The sequence below is a fragment of the Drosophila hydei genome, unplaced genomic scaffold (genome assembly GCF_003285905.1).
Source record: "Drosophila hydei strain 15085-1641.00,03,60 unplaced genomic scaffold, DhydRS2 tig00008134-arrow-pilon, whole genome shotgun sequence".
NCBI lineage: Eukaryota > Metazoa > Arthropoda > Insecta > Diptera > Drosophilidae > Drosophila > Drosophila hydei.
In genome coordinates, this window is record NW_022045843.1 from 2349085 (window position 1) to 2371183 (window position 22099).

The 22099-nt window shown below is 33.9% G+C and overlaps 1 long non-coding RNA gene across 3 annotated transcripts in view; it reads left to right on the forward strand.

Moving 5' to 3' along the window:
* The window catches only part of LOC115483445, a 59215-nt gene that overhangs the window by 12692 nt on the left and 24424 nt on the right, over positions 1-22099 (forward strand). The window contains exon 1 of one of the 3 annotated variants that reach the window (XR_003944356.1): positions 12400-12777. The exons of 1 other annotated variant lie outside the window; for it this stretch is intronic. This is a non-coding gene — a long non-coding RNA (uncharacterized LOC115483445). Of the gene's footprint in view, positions 1-12399; positions 12778-22099 lie in introns of those variants that run through there. One more of the 3 variants, XR_003944354.1, reaches the window with a different exon arrangement.

A 22099-nucleotide genomic window follows, 5' to 3' on the forward strand; every position in this document is an offset into this window, starting at 1 on the left:
TCATCTAAAATATTAGCTTACTATTTTCATTGCAAATCAATTGTATGTTAAAATAAATATAAATAAAAATTAAAAAATATTAAAAGAAATAATTATCATGGAAACTTTATAATTTAAATATAACACAAAATTCAGAAAATATAAAATTAAAAAATATATAAATTAAAACTTAAGGACAAATATATATTTTATAGTTAAAAGCAGTTTGTATATACATATATAATTTAATTTCAAAAAATACATTTACTTCGCATAGACTTAATGTACAAATATATTTAATTTTGTTTTTAAAATTGTATTTATTTATTTTTATTTTTATATTTATATTACTTTATTCTAGTTTTTATTAAAAATTTTTTATTGATATTTTCGTATTTATAATTATTTTAAAATACATTTAATTTATAAGTATAGAATATATAAATGAAAAATATATGTAATAAATTTATGAATAGCCATATAAATAATTTATTTTGATCCTTTTTGCTCAATTCTTGGTATGCTATAAATATTTGAGCTATTTTTAAGATAAATTAGACAAGCACAAAGCAAGCACTTAATCTGCATATGCAAAACTAATTGAAGTCAAAAGACACAAAAACTTCACAAATCAACAAAAATGGCAAAAATTTGTCAATTCGCATAAACAAAAAGCAAAAACATAAACAAGAGGCAAAAAGGTTGGCAGGCAAAATTTAATTTTCCAGTTCAGTTAAACAACGATTATTTTCATTTGATTGAATTTGAATTGATGCGTTTTCAACAAATTCAATTCATTGCAAACCATCCATCCAAGCCGCCAACCAACCCATCCATTCATCCATTCATCCAACTCTTCATTCATAGGCGCTCGTAATGTTCAGCTGCATTTTGACCTTCTTTTCGCAGCGCATTTTTCATCAGTTACCACTCGCATGTGTGCGTGTGCGTGTGCGTGTGTGTGCTGCGTATATGTTAACAGATTCTGATATATGTGGCTGTATTTTGAAATCGTTCCATTTGCGTTACAGTTGTCGCTTTCATTAGGCCTCACACAAAAACGTTTCGCTTCGCTTGATCCTGTACTAAATTCCTGCTGGGCCGTAAGTAACTCAAGTCCGAAAGGCGCTCAAATTGCGAGGGCAGTTGCATAAAGTTGTGATAAAAGAAGATATATATAATGCATAAGCTTAAGATTTTTCCTTATATTTAATGTGGTTGTGTCACGATTTTGTACAAGCTAGAACATTTTTACTTTGGAGGTATTTGGATGACTAGCAGAAGAAGAAGAACTAGGAAGTATGGCTAGCTTGTGTTTAAGGTATTGCCTCTATAAATAAATTCCTGAATTAATTGTTTAAAATTTGTAAGCTTGAAAATAAAAATAAGTATTCTTGTTATTTAAATGAACTCAAATATTGTTTAAGTAAATTGCAATTTATCTTTATAGTTTATCTATTTTCTTTTTATTATTAACAAAAATACAAAAAAAAATATTAATGCAGATTTTTACTTTTTTTCCATTTGACAAAATCTTTTTAATGTATTTTTTTTCAATGATTTTTTAATTATTGTTATTGAATTTTTTCTTTTTTTTTTTTTTTTGTATTATTAATAACTTTTATTATTAATTAATTTTAATTTGAATGCATTTTATTATCAATGAATATTTTTATTATTGAGTTTAAAGGATTTTCTTGTGTTTTATTTAGATTTATTTTGCTTTCTGCTCGAATGCTTCAGTTTTCTCTAATTGTTTCAGAAACTTACTTGCAAGTTGTGTCATACAACTTTAGTTATTTATTGCTAGCGCTATCTATTATCATAATTTTCTGTCTATAACTTATATATATGTATATATATATGTATATATAAACTGAACTAAGCTGAAGTAAGCCCAATTGTTCAATGAAAAGCGAAACAGCCCGCGCATTTGCTCGTTTGCTCAACTGCGGCTGAGGTTATTTGTAAATGTGTGTGTGCGTGTGTATGTGTGTGTGTGTTTGTATTTGAGTGCTGTACATTTGTTTTGCTCAGTGTGCATGTGTGTGTGTATGTGTATGGGATGCTTGTAAGTTCATTAAGAGGCCCCATTGAACAAGTGCCGTTGCTAGTCCCGGTTAGTCCTTTTCGGAAGGCGCAACACAATTTATGCAAAAATCGTTGTTGTTGGCCATGCAGCAGAAATTTTTCAATTTCAGGCAAGTCATTTGACCATTTTCATGGCCATTTTAGCCTGCTTGTGCTGCTTCTCGTTCTCGTTGTCATGAGCAGCAACAATTAACGCTGTGTGTCCTGTGGACGTGTCCTGAGTCGCTGCAAGCTATGCAATGAATATTTCAAGGGTTGCTGGTTTCAGACCTAAAAAAAACAACGGACTAAAGTAAAATTTTATACGATGTACAGCTATAAAAGGAGCAAAAAGGAAACTGCTTACGCAATAGCAAGTCAAAGAAAAATTTGTCTAAATTCACACTGAAGTTTAATGAAATGAAGCGTCGAGCGCATTCAAGTAAAAGCATGAAACAAAAAGAAATTAACAAAAAGAAATTAACAAGCACATAATAATCTAAACTTTTTTGGCTCTGGCCAGAAAAAAAAACAAATGACAGTCGGGCTTGGGGCGTGGCTGTTTACTCTTTCTTTTTGTTGCCTGTTTTCATTTTGAGCCAAGTGCCCATCATTTGGCATTCCATTTAGCTGACCAGCATCAAATGAGCTATTAAGCCCGATGAACCCGGGCCAGACACTTTACCCTGACACTTTTTCTGTTGTCTTTATGTTTTTTTTTTACAGTGGCTTTTTTTGTGGCAAAAGGTCAAGAGGGTAGAGTTTGGTTTTTCGATTTTGGGACAAAAGCAAAAAAAAAAGGTAAATGAAAACAAGGCAGCACAACACGGGCTACCCTAGCTGTGAAGCTGTATTTCTATGGGAGACTTAGAAATTGCCAACACCATTTGAGACAGTGCAACATGGCTATAACGTTTCGTTTATGGTCACTAGACTACTATATATACTTTGACCAGACAAGAGTGATACTATTTTCGTTGACTATATTTCAGCAGCTGCTTGGGTTAACTATGTTTTGAAGCTGTTAAAATATTGTATAAGCTTTGCCATTTGATTGATAATTATTAAAATTTGTACACGTAAAACTATAATGTACTTTGATAGAGCTCAAAGTCAGAGTTTATCTTTTGCTGGCATAGTAATTTTCTTATTGAACAAACTCATTCAGAATTAGACTTTACTTTCAGCAAAGCCAAGGCGACTATTTTTATACAAAATGGCATAAATGTAGCTTTAAAATGAAACCAGCAAGAACTTTATAACTCAATTTAATTTTGGTTTATTTAAATTTCTTTTATTGGGTCACCCTACGCAGCAGCAAAGACTTATCATATAATCTATAGAAAAAAGTGAAAATTTCTGTAAAGTAAATACAATTAATATAAAAAAATGTATAAAGACATCAATTTCTTCTTCTTTCTCTTCTATATACTACCCAAATCCCTTTGCATCATAACCCTTTTCAAGTATATGAAAGCGCAGTCGAAAAACTTTTGGCCTCGATTGGTTTTTGCAGCTGCTGCTGCGGCGCCGCAAATGAAAAGTCTAAACGGAAACGGAAATGACAGCCTAGTCGAGGCACCGAATCAGCCGCAGACCTTACCCCCTCTCTCTCCCGCACCTCGTTTTTGCTCTCCTCGTCCTTTACAGTCCAGCGATTGCCATTGAAACGCAATGAGCCGTTTGCTTTCGTTTGCTGCGGACTGAAACGCCCAGTTGCCGCGACTCCCTACCCCCTGCCCCTGCCCCCCTTGCTGCTGCTGCTCCACCACGTCACCTTCACTCGCATCCTTCTGGCCCAGCCATTTGTATGTTGTGCAAATGGAGTTCTAAAGCTTAATGAAGACATTTCACTTATGTGTGCGCTCTGTGCTTGAGTTTTTCTCTCAGTAGTTTTTCATGTAGCGTGAATAAATGAGCTTTTTTCCCAATTCAGTTAGCTGCAAAGTGCGTGTAATTAATAATGCACTAAAAGATGTAATATTCATTTGCCACGCTCTCTAATCACATTTTCTGCCAAGCAGAGGAAACTTATAACAATTATCTAGATAATGCATGCAGCATCTAATTGAGACTGTATTTTATGCATACGAGGATTCATTTACATTAGGAGAAGTTTTTGGTTAACATTTGTGACAACAAATGTGGCATATCTTATGTAAACGAGCAGCTATGCTATGTTGTCTTAATGTTGTGCATATCTTCACTTGATTCTAATATCTTTGTAGATGCTTTCCTTAATATTTAAGCATACGTTATGCTACACAGCCGTTAAGCAGCTTCTGTTAATGTTATGCAGCTGCAAATAGCAGTTTATGCATAACATTTATAACTATAAATGTGGGATATCTGTTAAGCAGCTTCTGTACATGTTATTCAAATCAAAACTGGATTCATTAGCATTAACAGAAGTTCTTAGATAACATTTATACATATGCTATCAGAAAGAGCTGTTAAGCATGGCTTCTGTATGTTAACTCTGTCTGTTAACTCAGTTATATTCTATATATTTTTCGTTAACACAGCTTTCAGTATATAACATATATCTTATAGTCTTTGCTGATATTTTACAGACATTACTTAAAGATTTATCAAAGTAAATTCTAAGTTGTTTTTAACAGAAATTTCTTTGCACCCCATACAGCTGTTACGTAATTAAATAAAATATGGCTCGTAAAGGAACTTCAATTAGTAGTTGGGAACTTTAATAAGCATTTAAATTTAAGCAAACGAACTGAAAACGTAATGAGTTCTGTTTCTGAGCATTTCAAAAATCGATCAGAATAACAAATTGTTGAACAACTTTTTTGTTTTACAACAGCTGGAGAAACGCAGTCAGATCTGAAGATAATGCAGCTGAAAAGGCGTATTAGCAAGTCTTTGAATGGAGTAGCTTGATCTCGGCTTATTGTACGTCTGCCCTTCAAACTATCTGTCGGTTAAAAGTGAAATACTTATATATTTTTGCTTATCTAAACAAACAGTTAGCAGTAATATGCACATTAACATTAACATTAACATTAACATTAACATTAACATAAACATTTGGCCATTAAAAGACCGCATTATTCTAGCAATTATGCGAGTCTAATGCCATAGAAATGCGAATGCAAAATCGTGAATCTATTTGAAATCAAATATTCATTCATTACATATTCCAAAGCTCCGTCTCCTCCTCCCTCCTCCTCAGCTCATTTAACTCTTCGCACATTTGCTTTAATCGGCTTAATTTGATCGAGCTTAGTGGAGCCATTAAATTAAATTTAGTGCGCATATTTAATTGATTTTGTAATGGAAATTGTTGTTCTTTTTTTTCACTTTTAATTGACCTAATTAAGAAAAAAGGCAAACAGGCTACAAAATAATTATAAGCAATTAACATGGGGCGATTTACTGGGGCATGCGAAATGAAATGTTGCCAAAGTATTTGCAAATGCTTCGTGATAACAGCTGCACTCAGTTTCACATGGACATTGGCATTAAGGTTAACATCACGATTTCGTAGCTCTCAAATCCAAGCGAGACGAGGTCATATTTCAGGCGACTCCCGTTGTGGCTGCTGCTCCTTTTGGGCCCGTCTGCTATCTAGTGTCCCTGTCGGCGCCTTGCCAAGCGTACAAAGCAACTCATTATAAAGCAAAACAAATTGCGGCTAACATTTCACAACGTAATTTCAGATACAGCTATGAATAGCGTCTGCTGCTTCTTCTGCAACCTGCTCCCTCCATTCAAGCAAAAGACAAGGGCAAGGCGAAAAGAACGCTCGGTTTGTTTGTCTTTTTAAGTTACTTCGACATTTTATCAGGCTTAGCGCAAAGTGACAGGAGCTGAAATTACGCCACTTAATCGCAAGATTAATCCAGTCAAAATTGTTCATTTAATGATAAAATGCATATTGATTTAATATCACAAATACTCAAAGACATGTATAACATTTTTTAGAATCACTTAAAAGCTTTTTAAAGCAGCTTTAACAGCTTTATTGACAATCGTATATATAGCAAGCATATAAAACGTAAAGTTAATGTTTTTTATTTTTAAATTATTTTTTTATGTTTTATATATTACTTAATTGAGTAGAAAAATGATGTGTCTTTAAAATATATTTTGTGAATGCAAATTTAATGTCAAGTTTAAGTTTATGCTTATTTTTAAACATTTTAAATTTACTATATAAAATTTGCTTCTTAGTTAAGGAGCTTTAAATACATTTGCAACTTTGTTTGTTAGTCAAGCAGCTTTAAAAACTGTATAAGAAGCTTTTTAAGTAATTTGATTGATTGATTAACTTAATAAAGCTTTTACTTATCAGAATTCTTTCGCAAATGAAAATGAAAGTTTAACTACTGATGCAGCATTTTTGAAGAGCTTAACGCTCTTTACTAAGTTAAAGCTTTCATTAGCTAAAAGTTGCTCAATATGTAAGGGAAACTGAACTGGAAATTCTTTTCAATTTTAAAACTTTAAGCAAATTTTGCACTTTTTAGCTCGTTTTTTTAAGCTGCTCAAATATCAAAGCCAATGTCATTGGTACCTCTTTTTGTTTGGCTGCTAAAATCCAGGGCTTGGCTAGCTTCCAAGTCATTTGAGTTATTTAAACTGCGTTTTGCGGTTAAATTAACGAGATTTATATGAATTTATCGCACTGCAAACGTCGCTGCACGCTGCCCTCGTACCCTCCCGCCCCTTGCTCACATTGACTTTTGTCTGTTTGCTTCTTTTTTTGGAGCAGTTAGCTTGTTTCCATTTCCTCGCCTTGCAGTTGGTTGTGCAGCGCGTGAAAATGAAATTTTTCAACGCTTTTACCTATTTTTGCACCCTGCGGCAGTTTGGAAGTGGGTAAATAGAGCTTATTGTTTTTATTGAAGATACCTCGCGCGTTTATCCCTTGATGTTGTTTGATTTATAATGTTGAATGGTATCTTCTAGTCTGGCAATGCCGACTCTGACACTCTTAGTGGATGTAGATATTTATTCTAGAATGGAAGCTAGGATATCTGCTAGTCAGTCAATGTCATCAATGTTGATATAGAATCTAGAATGGGTATCCGCTAGTCAGTCAATGCCGACTCTGTCATTCTTACTAGATGTAGATATAGAGTACACAATGGTGTTTAGGGTATCTACTAGTCGGTCAATGCCGACTCTGACACTCTTACGCGTCATTATCTCTTTTATTTGCATTACTGTTGAAGGTTTCTGTTCGGATGGCATGAAAATCTTGAGGATTTGCATGCTTTCAGCGTGATTTCTGGCTTTATTCGTGTCGTACGTGAGCGGCGCATCGATTTATTGTTTTTTTATTTTGTTCTTTTTGCGTTTCCACGCCTTGCTCAAGTATTATAATATTATAATATTGATTTAACATGACTTCAGGTGCTCTCGTCTCCGTCTGTCAGTCGAGCAATTCGCTAGGGTCTTATAACTAGTGCAATGTCAGGGAAAAACCTTGGCAACTGGCAAATGAATAAGGAAAGACCCATATATATATATATATATATATATATATATATATATATATATGTCTGATGTATGTAGATGTGTTTGTTTTTATAAATATTTAACAACTGTTACGTGTTAATTACATTTGACAAATGCCAGAGGTTTCGATTGCAATTCGTTAATCTTACACTGCAAATAATTAACTGCTCGTTTTTTTTCACATTATCAATTAACAATTATATTATCAGCTCAACTAGTTTGTTTCAATGATTAAATTTCAGTTTGCGGTTCAATTTTCATGAGTGTCGCTGCGAACTGAGTAGCCACAGACAAAGTTTCAAATGAATTTTCCACTTTTCACAACTTTGTGCACTAAATTTGATTGATTATGCGGCAAATACTTTGACTTTTTCCCCCTTTTTTGTACTGTGTACAAATTGTTAGTGATTGAAACTATTTTGTAGCTCTGAAAAAATAGATAAAAATTTAGCGCTGACCAAATAATTAAAACTGCAAATAAATACATATTAATATAAATGCATAAATATCTATATACAAAAAAAAATATATATATATATATATATCTATATATATATTCATACAAAAAAAATATATTAAATTATTAATTATAAATACTTGCAAATAAATTGATAAAATTATATAGAAATATTTGTGTTCCAAGAATATTTTATATATATATATTTATATATATATATCACAGTCCGTTAACAATTTGGTTCTGCAGCGAAAGCCGTGTTTGACTTGTTTTCACAACATTCAGCGACGCCCTCTTTGTCGTCGCCACGCCCACATTTGTAAAACGCGGCATTTATGACAATCGAATGTTATGGGCAAACACGTAATTTGCAGCTCGCTTAATGCCCGCCTGCTCATCGATCTGTGCGATTTAAGCCAACTTGCGAGTAAATTGCAATTATGACGCATTACTCATACGCCATGTGTTTCAGGCTTGCATGCGGCAAATGCACTCGACGTAATGCCCACTAAATTGTTGATTGCACATTGAAAAGGGGCAAAAACATTGCGTTGGCAAATTAAATCCCAAATCAAATTGCATTCAATCGCCAAGCATCTAATTGCCCATTGATTTATGGCCAATTCCAAAATTTACTCAAAAACAAAACGAGCGTTTTCACAACTAACTAGCGAAGCGGAAAACGAGCGATTAGAGAGCAGAGAAACTATAAATTAACTGGCTTCAAAGGTTTTTTTAAATAACCAAAATTTGTAAAAATAAATGTTTAATATAATTTTACAACAAGAAGAACAAGAAATTAAGGTATGAAATTATATTTATTATATTGTTCTTTAATAATATGTATGTAATTATATAATATACTAAAGAATATAATAAATAATAAATAAATAAAAAAATAATATTCTAAATAAAAAATAATTCTGAAAATTCTATTAAAAATAAATACAAATAAATAACTATTTATTATTTATTTGCTTTTTATTACTTTTGTTATTAATGAATAAAATTGATTATTTTAATATATTTTATATATATTCTTTATATATTTTTATTTATTCAGTTTTTAATCATTATTTTTTTTTAAATATTTTTTATGCTTTTTATGCTTGCTTTATTAAATTTTCCTTGCAACAATTTATATTTGGCTGTGCCAATTCTAAGAATGTCTTTAACATTTCATATTTATTTACTCTGTGCCGAGGCATTAACATCGAAACACAGATGCCATCGGCAAAAGTCTGACGGCAGCAAAAGCAAATAAGGAGGGAGTTCACGCTCCTCCCTTCTCCTGCTCCCTCTGCCTCGGCATCTCTTTCTCGCAAATGAAAAACTTGTTCTATGCCTCCCCATACATGCGCAGCAAAAGGAGCTGCAATCAGTGGCCAGACAAGCCCCGCACAGCCGACCACAGTCCAGAGTTGAAGGAGTGAAGGAAGAAGGCGACCTGGCCGGCACTGGGCTGGTCAAGGATTTTGTGCTCCTGTGTGTCCATCATTTAGAGAATGGTCGGGATTAGTTGTGTTGATGCGATGTCAACGCTTGGGCTTGGCCAGGACGTGGGTGTCTTTCTCTTATCTGGGACTGCGGCTTTGTCATCTATCAGTTGGCAGTTGTTTAGCTCCGCCTTCCAGCTGCAGTCCAGCATCGCCGTGTCCTGCGGCCAGGATGCTGTCTGCATTCAGCCGGGGCTGCCTTTTGTGGCCTTTCGCCGCTTGGCTTTTCATTTCGTATTGTTGCCTACGTCACCCTTCTGTTAATTCTTTTTCTTATTGCTGGGCAATTACTTAGAGTCTCTCTCTCTCTCTCTATCTCTTTCTCTTTCTCTGCCTCTCTCTCTCTATGCCACACTTCGACTTCGCTTTAAAGGCTGCAAATTAAAATGTGCATATTTTATGAGTTGAAAATTCGATTCGGTGCGCTTTGCTGCTGTTTTGTCATTGAGCCTTAAATAGGAAAACTTTTGCACTCGCTTGCAGCAAGTCCATTTTGACTTTGTAGCCCTTTGGTCCATGCAGCCCGCAACCCTTAACCCGCATCGCGAATCTCTCGCTCGCCCACCTCGTAAAGCTGCCTCGCGCGCTGTCCCCGGCTGTCACTTAACGCGGCGCTTGTCGTAAATTTCTGTTCAAGCTGCGCTCTCATTATAACTCGGCAACAGTTTTTCTTTTATAATGAACCATCTACAGTGGCTCAAAATCGATTTAACTGCTTCAAATAATTTGAATATATTATTGATTATGTGTTAAATTATATATTAAATAACTAAAATAAAGCCTTATCATCATTGCAAGTGATGTTATCTAGCTTGATTTGCTAGTTCCACTTTTAAGTTCCACTATTAAATTCCACTTTCTAGTTCCAATTTCTAATTCTATATATTTTTGCAATAAATTTTATGTACTTTAGCTTAACTTTAACATAGTTCCACATACAAGTTCCACATACAAGTTCCACATACAAGTTCCACATACTTGCTTCACACATAAGTTCCACATACAAATTTTACCTACAGGTTCCACCTTCAAGTTCCACAGATAAGTTCTACATACATACACCACACTCAAGTTCCTCACACAAGTTCCACCTATACGTTCCAAATATTATTTAAATAATATCCATACGCTGCCCTATCATAATTAAAGGTATAATTTCCCTATATATATATTTGTTCTTACGCACAATCAGGTGCAGCCCACTGTGTTGGCAAGATGATGGGAGGCATCATTATCGCTGCAAGTTGTGCTGCTGTCATCATCATCAAAAACAGGAGCTGGTGGTCCGGCATCAACTGCTGTTGCTCCAGCTGCCGATGCTGACTGGTCTTGTTGAAAGTGTTGCTGCTATTATTTCCAACTTGACTTTATCGCTTGGCAGGAGCAGGAGCGCATTTTCTTGTAGGACAGGGCAGGGCGGGGGAGGCGTAGGTGGCTTTGGTAATCAGCGCCACGCAACAAATGAAACTTGACAGCAGCAAAAAAAACATTTGCGAGCTGTCGCGTTTGTCGTCTTTGCCTTCAATTTTATTGCAGCAATTTATTGCAAAGGACTGCGGGAAGCGACTGCTAGAATGAAGATATCGTCGCTGAGATTTCCATTTCGCACTGTTTACTCATTTGGATGGAAAAAGGGTTCCACAACTTAAGCACCCTTTTTTACATTCTAGACTTCACTTGGGCCGTCCGTTTCTTGTCGTTGTAATTAAATTCAACGCTTGTTAATATTTATTTAAATGTGAATTTTCGGTAAAGGACTCTCAATTTGCTTTGAAAGCAGTTAGAAAGCTAAAGGGATTAACTTTTCCGCTCATATCTGAACATTTTCAGCAGAGCGAACTTAACGAGCTTTAATGGATTTGATTGCCAAACTCGTAAAGCCCTAATGAAGCTAATTAAATGAGGCCTGCAAGCGTAAGGCCTTAAACGACTTCAAAAGCAGTTGTTTAAATATTATACTACTCGAAAATTTTATATTTCTAATTACGTTTTCTTTCTTCAGGCCATCTCTTAACGGCTTTCGGCTGGACCACTTGCAAGGTCAGCCTAAAAGTAGGCAACAGCCAAGGCCAATGTCAGTCCAACAGTTACACAACCGTTGTTGACGTTGAACGACATCTGTGCTGTGTTTATCGATAGCTACATATGATTATGCAGTTTTACTAACAGCATTACTATTTATTATAAAATACTTTAATCATTGAAGGTTGTCATACTAGGCTGTTAAAACATTTGCCCAATACTGCATTTTTTTTACCAATATACGAGTATTTACACGACTTCGAGAGCCCATGAGTGCACTTATACACTCTCATACTACAATGTAGCTATCAGTGCTGCTCCCTCTTCAGAGGCTAAAAGTCTATATGCGCAACAATTTGAGCTGGTAAAATCATTTTTGTGCTAAATGAAGTACAAACTATCAACGTGTGCAATATATATAACAATTGTAATATATTAGGCATACGTTTTTCTAAAAATATTTACAGACGCGAACTGTTTAAAATTAGATAGTCAATGCAAATAACTATATTTAGCGTGAAAACAATTGAGCGGTCAACACTGTTGGCTGCTCACAGCTAATTTAATACTGCGCCGTCGCCGTCGCTCACTCCAAATCAAGTGGCTGCGCTCAGTTCCAATTGGAAGAGCGGGCGAGCAAGTCGCGGCTACGACCACAGCGTTTGTTTCCAAAATAACACACAAAATAAATAATCTTTCGCATTGTTTTTTGCGCACACAGAAAGTGCAACAACACATTCGCATTAAAAGAAAGCAAAGCCTTAAAATAACGGCATCGGGCGCGTAGTTAAAATACATGAATGAATTGGTGGCAAAACAAAGTAAATAGGCAAAAGCAAAAGAAGCAAAAAGAAGCACAAGAGCAGCAACAGCAGCAATAGCACGTACTTGAGTGTTGCTTGCATGTGTGTGTTTGTTCGTGTTTGTGTACGTGTTTGTAGTCTTTATAAAGGCTCGCGTGTGTGTGTGCTTAAAAATATTGCTTAACCCAGCAAATAATCATGTAAAATTTTCATAAAGAGTTCACTTCCAAATCTCAAGTGGAGAAAACACGTGAAAATTGTGGAAAACGCAGCCCGTTGCGGTGAAAGTGCAACAAAAGCAAACAGCCCAACAGTGAGCAAAGAAAATAGCTCGAAAAGAGAAAGAGTGAAAAGTTCATTTTGCCAGCGTCGCCTTCTCTTTTTCTTTCTCTTCGCTTGCGCTGTGTTTGTGTTGTGATTTCTTCTTGAAGTGTCAAGTGGAGCAGCTGCAACAGCGACAAGGAGAAATGTAAGTTAATCAATTTTTTATTTTAAAGTGAAGCCTGCTAAACAAAATACAACAAGAAAATAGGTAAATGTCGTCATCAGCAAGCCAGTTGCCAGTTTTTTTACAGTCGTTGCGCTTGCAAAACTTTTGTTGTTTGATTTTGTGTTTTGTTTTTTTTCTCTTTTTGTATTTGTTGTGTTTTATTTTGTCTCAATGGCCGACGAAGACAAACGCAAAGTCTCAGCTGGTGCCACTTGCTGAGCGCAAGAGAGCTAGCTAGAGATGAGCGATATTTTTACATAGCTGCAGTCGTTATTCTGTCACCTAATGTAATATCATAAAAGATGTTTTAATATATAATTAGTCTAATATTGTTAAAAAATTCTGCACCTAATACGAAATACTTATAAGGAAATAATTAAACATTTAACATTTGATAGGAAAAACACTCGTAAAAAGTTCACTCACATATGCAGTCACGTTGACCATCTCGCTCATCACTATTGAGCGTGACTGAGAGAGCCCTGCGGTTCGCTCTCACAAACAGGCGTCAGCTGTGAGCCTTCGTTCGTGTTGTTTTCTTGGGAGTTTATTTAGCACGTTTTTATTTTATTTTATATTTTTTATTTTGTTATTTTTTGGTTAAAATACAAATAAATAATAAGCAAAGTAAAGTGTGAGTGCGACTGTCGTCATGGTGTTTAAATAAAGACTGTTAATTGACTTTGCATTTGTATCCGTTAAGTTTTTTTTAACAGCAGCGCGCCAAATAAACAGATTGGAAAAAATAAAATTATACAATTTCAGTTTCAAGAATGTGCACAAACCAAAACAAGTCAAGTGTAAGCTAAAGTGCACAACAACGCGAAGTACAAGTTTTCAACAATAATAAATTTTCATTATGGTTAAAGTAGCAAAAAAAAAAAATCATTTAAAACTAAGCAAAGCAACAACAGCAACCGCTTACCTTGCCGCTGTTCAACTCTCTGACACTCTTCACAGCGTTGCCAGATGCTGAACTAAGCGCGCTCACTTAATTTAGCGCAAAATTCGCATTTAAAACATTATAATTATATTCGTGTATTAATCAAACAAACTGAAAATTGCTGTATCAGCTGCATAAATTGCGCTTTTGATTTTAACTACGGCCAAACAAACATACGTCCATTAATAGCTTCAAATTTGGTGCATTGCTTGAAGTCCAGCTGTTGTTCAGCTCAGTTGTTGACATTGAATTTGAATTGCTTTAGGTGAGTGCGAGAGTGTGAGTATGTGTACAGATTACATGCATGCTGTGTGTGTGAACTAGAGCTGTGCGTAAGTCGTGTTTTCTTGATGATGGAAAAAAACACACGAGCTTGTGTAAACAAATCAAATATCGAGCGCGTTTCTCACGAAAATCTTATTATATAAAAATGATTGAGAGTTAGAAAATAAAGATAAAGCTGTTATTATTTATATTTAATTATATAATAAATTAAATTTTAATTTTTTTATATAAATCATGTACAATATGTCTAATGCTAGTTCGTCTTCGACACGCGCTCATCTCTATTGCGTAGATAATTTACAGCACTCTATATTTATAGATAGCTGCCTTTTTAATTATATATGTGACGCTCTTGATGTTTTTAAGTCACTCAAAGTGCAACAATTGCACATGAACCCGCGCGACAAGTTGAAAAACACCAACAGTTCAAGCCCCCCTCTTATAAACGCCTATATTTAGCTATTTGGCGCCAGCTGCTCTATTATATTATAAAATAAAAATATAAAAACACAAAAAATAATTTTAAATTGTTTACTGGTGCATTTTGCAAAGTTTTCTTAATGAATTTTCAATTTTGTTTATACATATACATCTTTATGTACGTATAAGTGTGTACACACGCGTTTAGTTTATATTTCCGTATTCCGTGTTTTGTTTGTGCCGAATCATCCACAAAGATGACCCCCTCAAGGTATTTCTGGTTAAAATTGTTGTTCATTCCATTCCTTTAAATATAGAAAATTAATTAAAAGAATAACGCAACAAATGTGATATTTTTGGCGTTGGCTGAAAAATCCCCAATATGTTGATTTAAGTGTGTGTAGGCCGAAATATTTCTTCTGATGATTCATAACTAAAATGTTAGTTTTTTCAAATATGCGAACATATTTCAGAACCGATTAACGTGAACATCTTATTAAGTGGAAAGCAATGATGATTAAATCGAACCTTCTTAAATTTGACTATTTATCGTTATGTTTTAAGCGGCAAGCAAATATTTATTTACTTGTTTATTGTTTCTTATTTGTTTACATGTATATGGTGCAGATATTCCTAAAATTCGTATACTCATGCAAACTAAAGAATCGACTTGATTACTAAAATTATATATTGTACTTGGTTTTCCCTTGTAGACTTACCATTGTAATATTATGTTCAAGTCTTGTGTATACACTGAAGTACCAAAAAATTTGTTCTATATAAATGTGTTTATATGAATTATGTTTACCTTTAGGAGTTATGCATTGGAATCGTTTAGGTATAAGTTATATCAGTATGAAGGAACTAATGATATTTCCATTTTATGTCAATTAAGCTTTAACTATGAAATTTTTTATTGAAGTTTATCAATTCAGAAATCTCTTAATAGGGTAAATAACTGGGTAAAATTTAAGGTATTTCAATCATTTTCTTCTTTTAAGTGTGTAAACACTTTCACGTTGCCCTTAGAATTGTTATTTACATATCCGTATATTAACATATTGAAGTTATAAGTTATTGTCAGTGTATACACACTTTGTGTCATGCAAACAAAGCCGAAACTAGTCGGGAACACAACTCAAATTATTGGGTAATACATTTTTTTATTCATTTTTTTTCTATTTATTAATATTTTGCTGTATGCCTCTTTTAGCTTGACGTAACAATCATATCAGGAATCTGTAATTTCTTGATTGATTGCCGCGACTATAATTGATAATTGATAATTATAGTCACATTGGCAATTAGAAATCCATAAGACGAAGCAAATTTAACTATTTTTTTGTTTGCCTATCTAATCTGGCCGCACCTCAAAGCTCTACATATAAGGTTAATGTGATGTGTCATAGAAAAAACAAGCAAACACAAAAATCCCTTCGATTCGAATTTAACAACTAATCGAAAAAAGCGAGGAAATTGCGCTGTAAAAATAAATATACAAATCAGCGGCAACAGACGACACGACCTGCCATAATGCAAATAACACTAGAACAATATGAGCAATAGCTGCAATTTAACTTAATTATTTTTTACCGTTTACCGTTAAATGCTTAATGACACTTATAGAGGTCGCTGGGCTTTGGTGGACTCTCTAGAATGATATATTTATAATTTTATCTTATTTATGCATAAAGTAAATATATGTTTTATAAATTAAATATATTTTCGAAAATATTTTAATGTTTATTATTTACATTAATATACCTAATTTATGATAACTGTTAAACCTGGTTGCCTAATAGAGATACAGCTATAAGCACAATTTTAACTCTAAAATTGTATAAGCGAAAAGTTCTAATAGGACGAACTCAAGGTGATCCCATTTAGCCTAGTTATTTGTCAACTGTTTTTCTACTTTTTGGCTATATTTAGCCACAGTCTGAGTTGACAGGCACCTCGTGCATGTTAAAAATCAATAAAGTCAACGATTTATGCAAATCTTTAGCAACTGATCAATATTTAAAAAGATTATCATCAATATGCTCACGAGGGCTGTTCCACTAAATGAAGCGCACGTAAAAAACAGATACAGCCTCTGTTTACTGTATTTGTGTATGTATGTGTGTGTCTGTGTGTGTTTTGGCGTGTATCTTATTAGCGCTCATTAGCATTGCACATATCTTTCGGATGTTGTTTTTTTTTGCATCTTAATCACCGAAGCTAAGGTCAATTTTGTCATAAAGCAGCTACAGAAGCCGGCAAAGACGGTAACATTGTGTGTGTGCTTGTGTATACGCCGTGTGTACACACTGTGCCACATGCCCAATCCAAAATGGCGACGAGTTTTGTTTACATTCGAATGCTAAAAATATAGTTAGAAAGCAAAAGCAAAGCAAAGAGTGCAAAGAAGAAGAAGAAGCAGACACGATTGCACCATAGATTTTATAGAGCAGAAATGAAAAAAACAAGAATGGCATACCAAATGCGCTGAGACAACACTCAAACAGCCCTTCAAATGCATAGGCGTGAGCGAGCCAGCAATAGGCAAACAATGTTGAGTTTTTTTGCAAGAGAGCGGGAGCGAAAAAAACGATCGAAATGGTAACCTCAAAAATTGTCTATTTCGTGGCTGCTGCTGGTTTTTTTAGGCTAAATGGACAAGCTTCTTATTGTTGTTGTTATCACTTTGGCTGCTGTATCATTTGTTGTTGTTGCCTTCACAGGCAACTGTGAAGTGCGTCAGCTTTGAAAACGGGTTTTGTGTGCAAAGCCTCGGCAAACAGCGAAGAGAGCGAAAGAAAAAAGCCGCACAGCGTTGCCAATCGAGCTAAATGTGCGCTGCGTTGCCGCCTGATTTTCGTGTATGGCAAAGTGGAAGTTGGCAACTCGAGATATTTACAGTTGGTCGTTTCTAGCGTTGTTGTTCTTGGTCCGTTGTTGTTGTTCTTTCTTTTTGCATGCGTTTCATTTTTAGCAACTGTTGCCCATTTTGTTATTTGCTTTTGGCTGTCAGTTTTTTCACATTCTACCATTTTCACTTGATGTGCGCCACAGTCTCAGTTTCTACCTACGCTGTAATCTATGCAAATACATACACACAAATATATAAATATAAGTGGAATGGGCATATGTTTGCATTTAATTATTATTTATTTCGCGGCATTATTTATGAGCTTTCATCCATTTTACTGTGTTGGCTTCGAAGTGATTATTCCTGGCTTTGGCGCTTATTGAATTTAAATTTCTAATTATTGATATTTGTTTTTTTTTATTGTCTCTTGTTTGATTTGTATAAAAATTCGATTCTCGAAATATCTGTCTGTGGGTGTTGAAATATTGTTGTCTTGTTTTTTTTTATATTTTAATATGTATTTTCTAGAAACGTAGTTCACAATGTTGAAAAGCAATCGCATAAATTAATATTAATCATAGATTTAAGTAGCAAATGTATACAGTAGTTTTTCGAAGGGCCTCGAGCATTTTATTTATAAACAATCCGAACACTTTTATTCAGTTCTTAATTCATTTTTGATTGGATGAAATATTTTTCACACGAATAATTGTTACATCTAAAAAAGTATTAACTGTATTAAATACATTTTCTTAGAATATAATATATTCTATAAATTAAAAAATCTAAATTTGTATATAAAAAATGTATAAATGTTTTTTGAGTGTATAACAATCTGGAAAATACATATTACATTTATTTTATTTATTTTTTGTATACATATTTAGATATAGATTTGTTTTATATATATTTACATTTTTTTTTTATGAACTCAGTAGAGATTGACAGCCCTAGATCTAAATGAGTTGTCTAGACAGCAATGTTTAACAATAGCGACTTATAAATTGAAGATTTTATAAATATCTATATAAATAGTAATATAGTATAGTATAGTAAACATATAGTATACATATACTATATATTTTCCTTATTGAATAATTCATTTCAATTAATTAATAAATCAGCTCTTTCAAGCTTCTTCCTTCTCTGAAGCTGAATAAGTTATAATCAATAGATCTGTTTCCTTATAGATAGTTTCTAGTACTGGAAACCACTTAACTGGTACTGCATTCTCCGTTAAAGCTGTTCAAAGGCGTAATACCCGATGATTTGAATACGTTGAGATCGTGAACTGCAGTTGGAACAAGTGTGTGAAGTTGTTATGCAAATGCGCAGTTCAAGCTGATTAGATCTGAATGGCAAATAATAATAAATAATTAATACATATTTATGGTACTTCTTGCTTACTCCGTCTTTCTCTCACTCGCGAGCTCTCTTATTTACTCTCCTTGTCTAATGAAGCGAAATTTAACAAGTTTAGAATTTAATGAAAATGAATTTAAAATCAAATATGAAAAATCACGCGAAACAACGTGACAGGTCGTGGGCGTGGGTGTAGTGAAACATATGATAAAAATTCATAAGGCAAAGGAAAAGTTTTTAATTTTTGTTGATGAAAAATGTTGAGCAAAAAAAGACAAGAAAAAGAAAGAAAAAACTTCAAATGGAATTTATGATGAGCAGAAGAATTGCAACGAATAATAAAATAAAAGCATTTATGTGTGTGTGTGTGTGTATCTCTCAGATACTCTGCGTACTTATGACCGCTACGAAAAAATATTTACAGCAGCTGTGTAATGGCATGTGCTGCAATAAAGTTCATACCTAACCGAATATGAGGCGTAAAAGCCAACAGGGGCGTGGCTTGTTGGGGACTGGGGTAAGGTGTATTGTTTGGAAAAGCATTTTCAACACGCACAGAGAGAGAGAGAGAGAGGGAGAGAGACAGAGGCAAACAGGCAGCCAGGCAGCTGGGCGTTCAAACGTGATTTCAAGTGAAAGCCAAGTGCCAAGAGCGAATGGCAAACGGGCAGCGGCTTTCTTTGGCCACAGATATGATACTCACACACACACACACACACACACACACATAGTTGCAGTTTGGTTACAGCCAAAGTTGGCCGAGAGAGCTGTAAAATGCATTTGTTTGAATTTGCACGCCACAGAGAGAAATGAGAAATGGTTTCTGGCAGTTGCCAAAAGTGGGCCAACAGCAGCAACACCAACAACAATAAGTACAGCACGTAAGTGACACCAAAAAAAAAAATAAGAAGGAGAAAAAAACGGTCAGCAGTTGGTGAAATGTGCGGTAAATGCAAGAAATATGATGATAAATGAAAGCGGAGAACGGCCCAAAGCAATTGGCAATTGGAAGGCGAAAAGCGAGCGCTGGAAATATGGCCAAGACGACTTTTCGTAACAAGGTCAATTTTGGCCACAGCAATTGCCTTAATGGCACACACACACACACACGCTCACATGGACATCACATTGATAAGATACGATATCTGAAACTTGGCCAATTTAAGAACGTTAAGCAACAACGACTTTTGCGCTCATATTTTGTTTATCTAGCTGACTTTATGATGAACACTTTATGGCTCCGATGTCTCCGACAAAGTTACATTTCTATATACAGTTATACATATATATATATATATATATTTCGTTTCGTATTTTGTTGCTTATCAAGTGCCAGAGACATACTATATTTTGACATTTAATAATGCCATAGAAATAGATTAGTTGTTATCAACGCTAATGCATTATATTGTTTATTATTTTCAAAATTAATTTCATTTTTGCATTTAGTATAAGGAAATAAAGTCTTCTTCTTTACTTTTTTTTGTTTTGTTTTGCTAAACGTTTGTATTAGTTTTTTGGCTTGTCCATCCTGAAGACTGGTTTTGTTGTCTGTTTTTTATTTCAGAACTGGAAAAATTACTCTTTCGAAACTTGTTTGCACAGTTGTCTCTTTAAGTACACTGTAAAAAAAGAATCAAACGATGTCGAACTTAGAAAAGGTCAATGAAATGATTAAATATTAAATAAGATTTATAGAAATTAGAATATTAAGCAGTTTAAGAAAGCATTTATTTTTAGCCATTATCTATTCAAAAGTTCTTTGTCTTTTAACCGACTCGTTGACTGATTGTAGCTATATAATAAAAGTTCAAGTGGCTGCGAAATTCTTTTCTTTTTTATCACAACAGATAAAGTTGGGAACTTTTTTCAATTGTCAGCAAATATACATAATAAACAGGCTAAAGTCTTGTTCTAGGTAAAATTGCAAAAAGTCAATTGCGAAGCCATCAAATTGTTTTATGACTAATTTCACGGCGTAGAATTTACACAAAAAGCTCATTAGCAAGGCGCTAAAAACCCAACCCCAAAGAATAAAAATAACAATAACAATAAGAAATGTTTAATTATAGAATGGGGAATATGGAATGCTCTATAAATGATATATATATATGTATGAAAATGATAAATAATTGATCAACTCTTGTGCCCAAAGTGTCAAATAAGTAGCAAATGCTAAAATATCGTTAAATAATTTGTTTGTCAAATGTAAAATCCGTTTCGTTCGCTGCTCATTCGTTTAACTTTGCACAAAATGTTTAATTTCAATGATTCAGCAACAAAAAATGGAAAAGTCTAAAATATATTTCCATAAAATTGTAAATTGTGTAAATTTCCATTACACGAACATCGAATGTCACATTTGCGAAATAACTAATTTGGTGTGTTTTCAATTGCATGCGCCACGCCTACGAAAGGGCGTTTAATGGCATTGCTGGCATTTTGTTATACCCTTACCCCGCCCCCTCTGCTCCGCCCCCTCTCGAATAATAATGCAATTGTGCAAAATCAACATTTGTTTATGGACTTTGCAAGTTTTTGCGGTTGATTTGTGTGTGTGTGTTTTTGGAGGGCGAATGGGCGTGGCAGTGGCTAGTAATTTATTATAACGCAATGGAACACAATTCAGGCGTTGCGCTGCAGCAAAAATAATTTCACGTAATTAATATGCAACATGCACACAAAAAGCAGCAGCCAAAACGGTTTATTGGCAAAACCACAAAAAAATTAAAATAAATGGAAACAACAACAATTTATAAAATAATAGAAAAAGTTCTATGATTTTATCAAAACTTTTAGTGTGCACATTCAAAAATGTTAAAAATTAACTGCATTCATAATGTGAAAAGCGACAAACTGTTAAACAAGCAAAAAAACGTTAATAGCCAGAAAGTTGTTTAGCCAGAAACTAAACGGAATATTAGTTGGTTGAGTAAAGAGAATTTACAGTTGCTATTTTTTCGGTTTAATCTTTATGGAGCTTGTTTTTTTTTATTATTATTATTATTTTGGTTTTGATTTTTGTCTAGATTATTTTTTTTTAGGTCAGGGTATGAAAAACTTAATACGCAAATAAGTTGCTATAGAAATGTGGTAGAAATTTTGGTTTTTTATGCCTTTTAGACTTGTTTTATTGGCTGGCTATACAGTATATAGTCGGGCTTTAAGCAAGGCTTTTATTCAACTGCTGTTTCAAATTTAGAATATACCTTTGCTTGTCTCTTATATGTATACATATTTCATTTTGCTTTACACAATATGGACTTTTAAATAAATTTTTAAAAATATATATTATTATAATTATTCCATTTTCAAATTGAATTTTATGCCATTTGCTAAGGCTTCAAATGAAACGTTTCTCAACTAATTTCCATGGACATTCTCTTGTTATATAAATGGAATCATGTTCTGGCAAAGATAGTTGATTGGACTAAGCTATT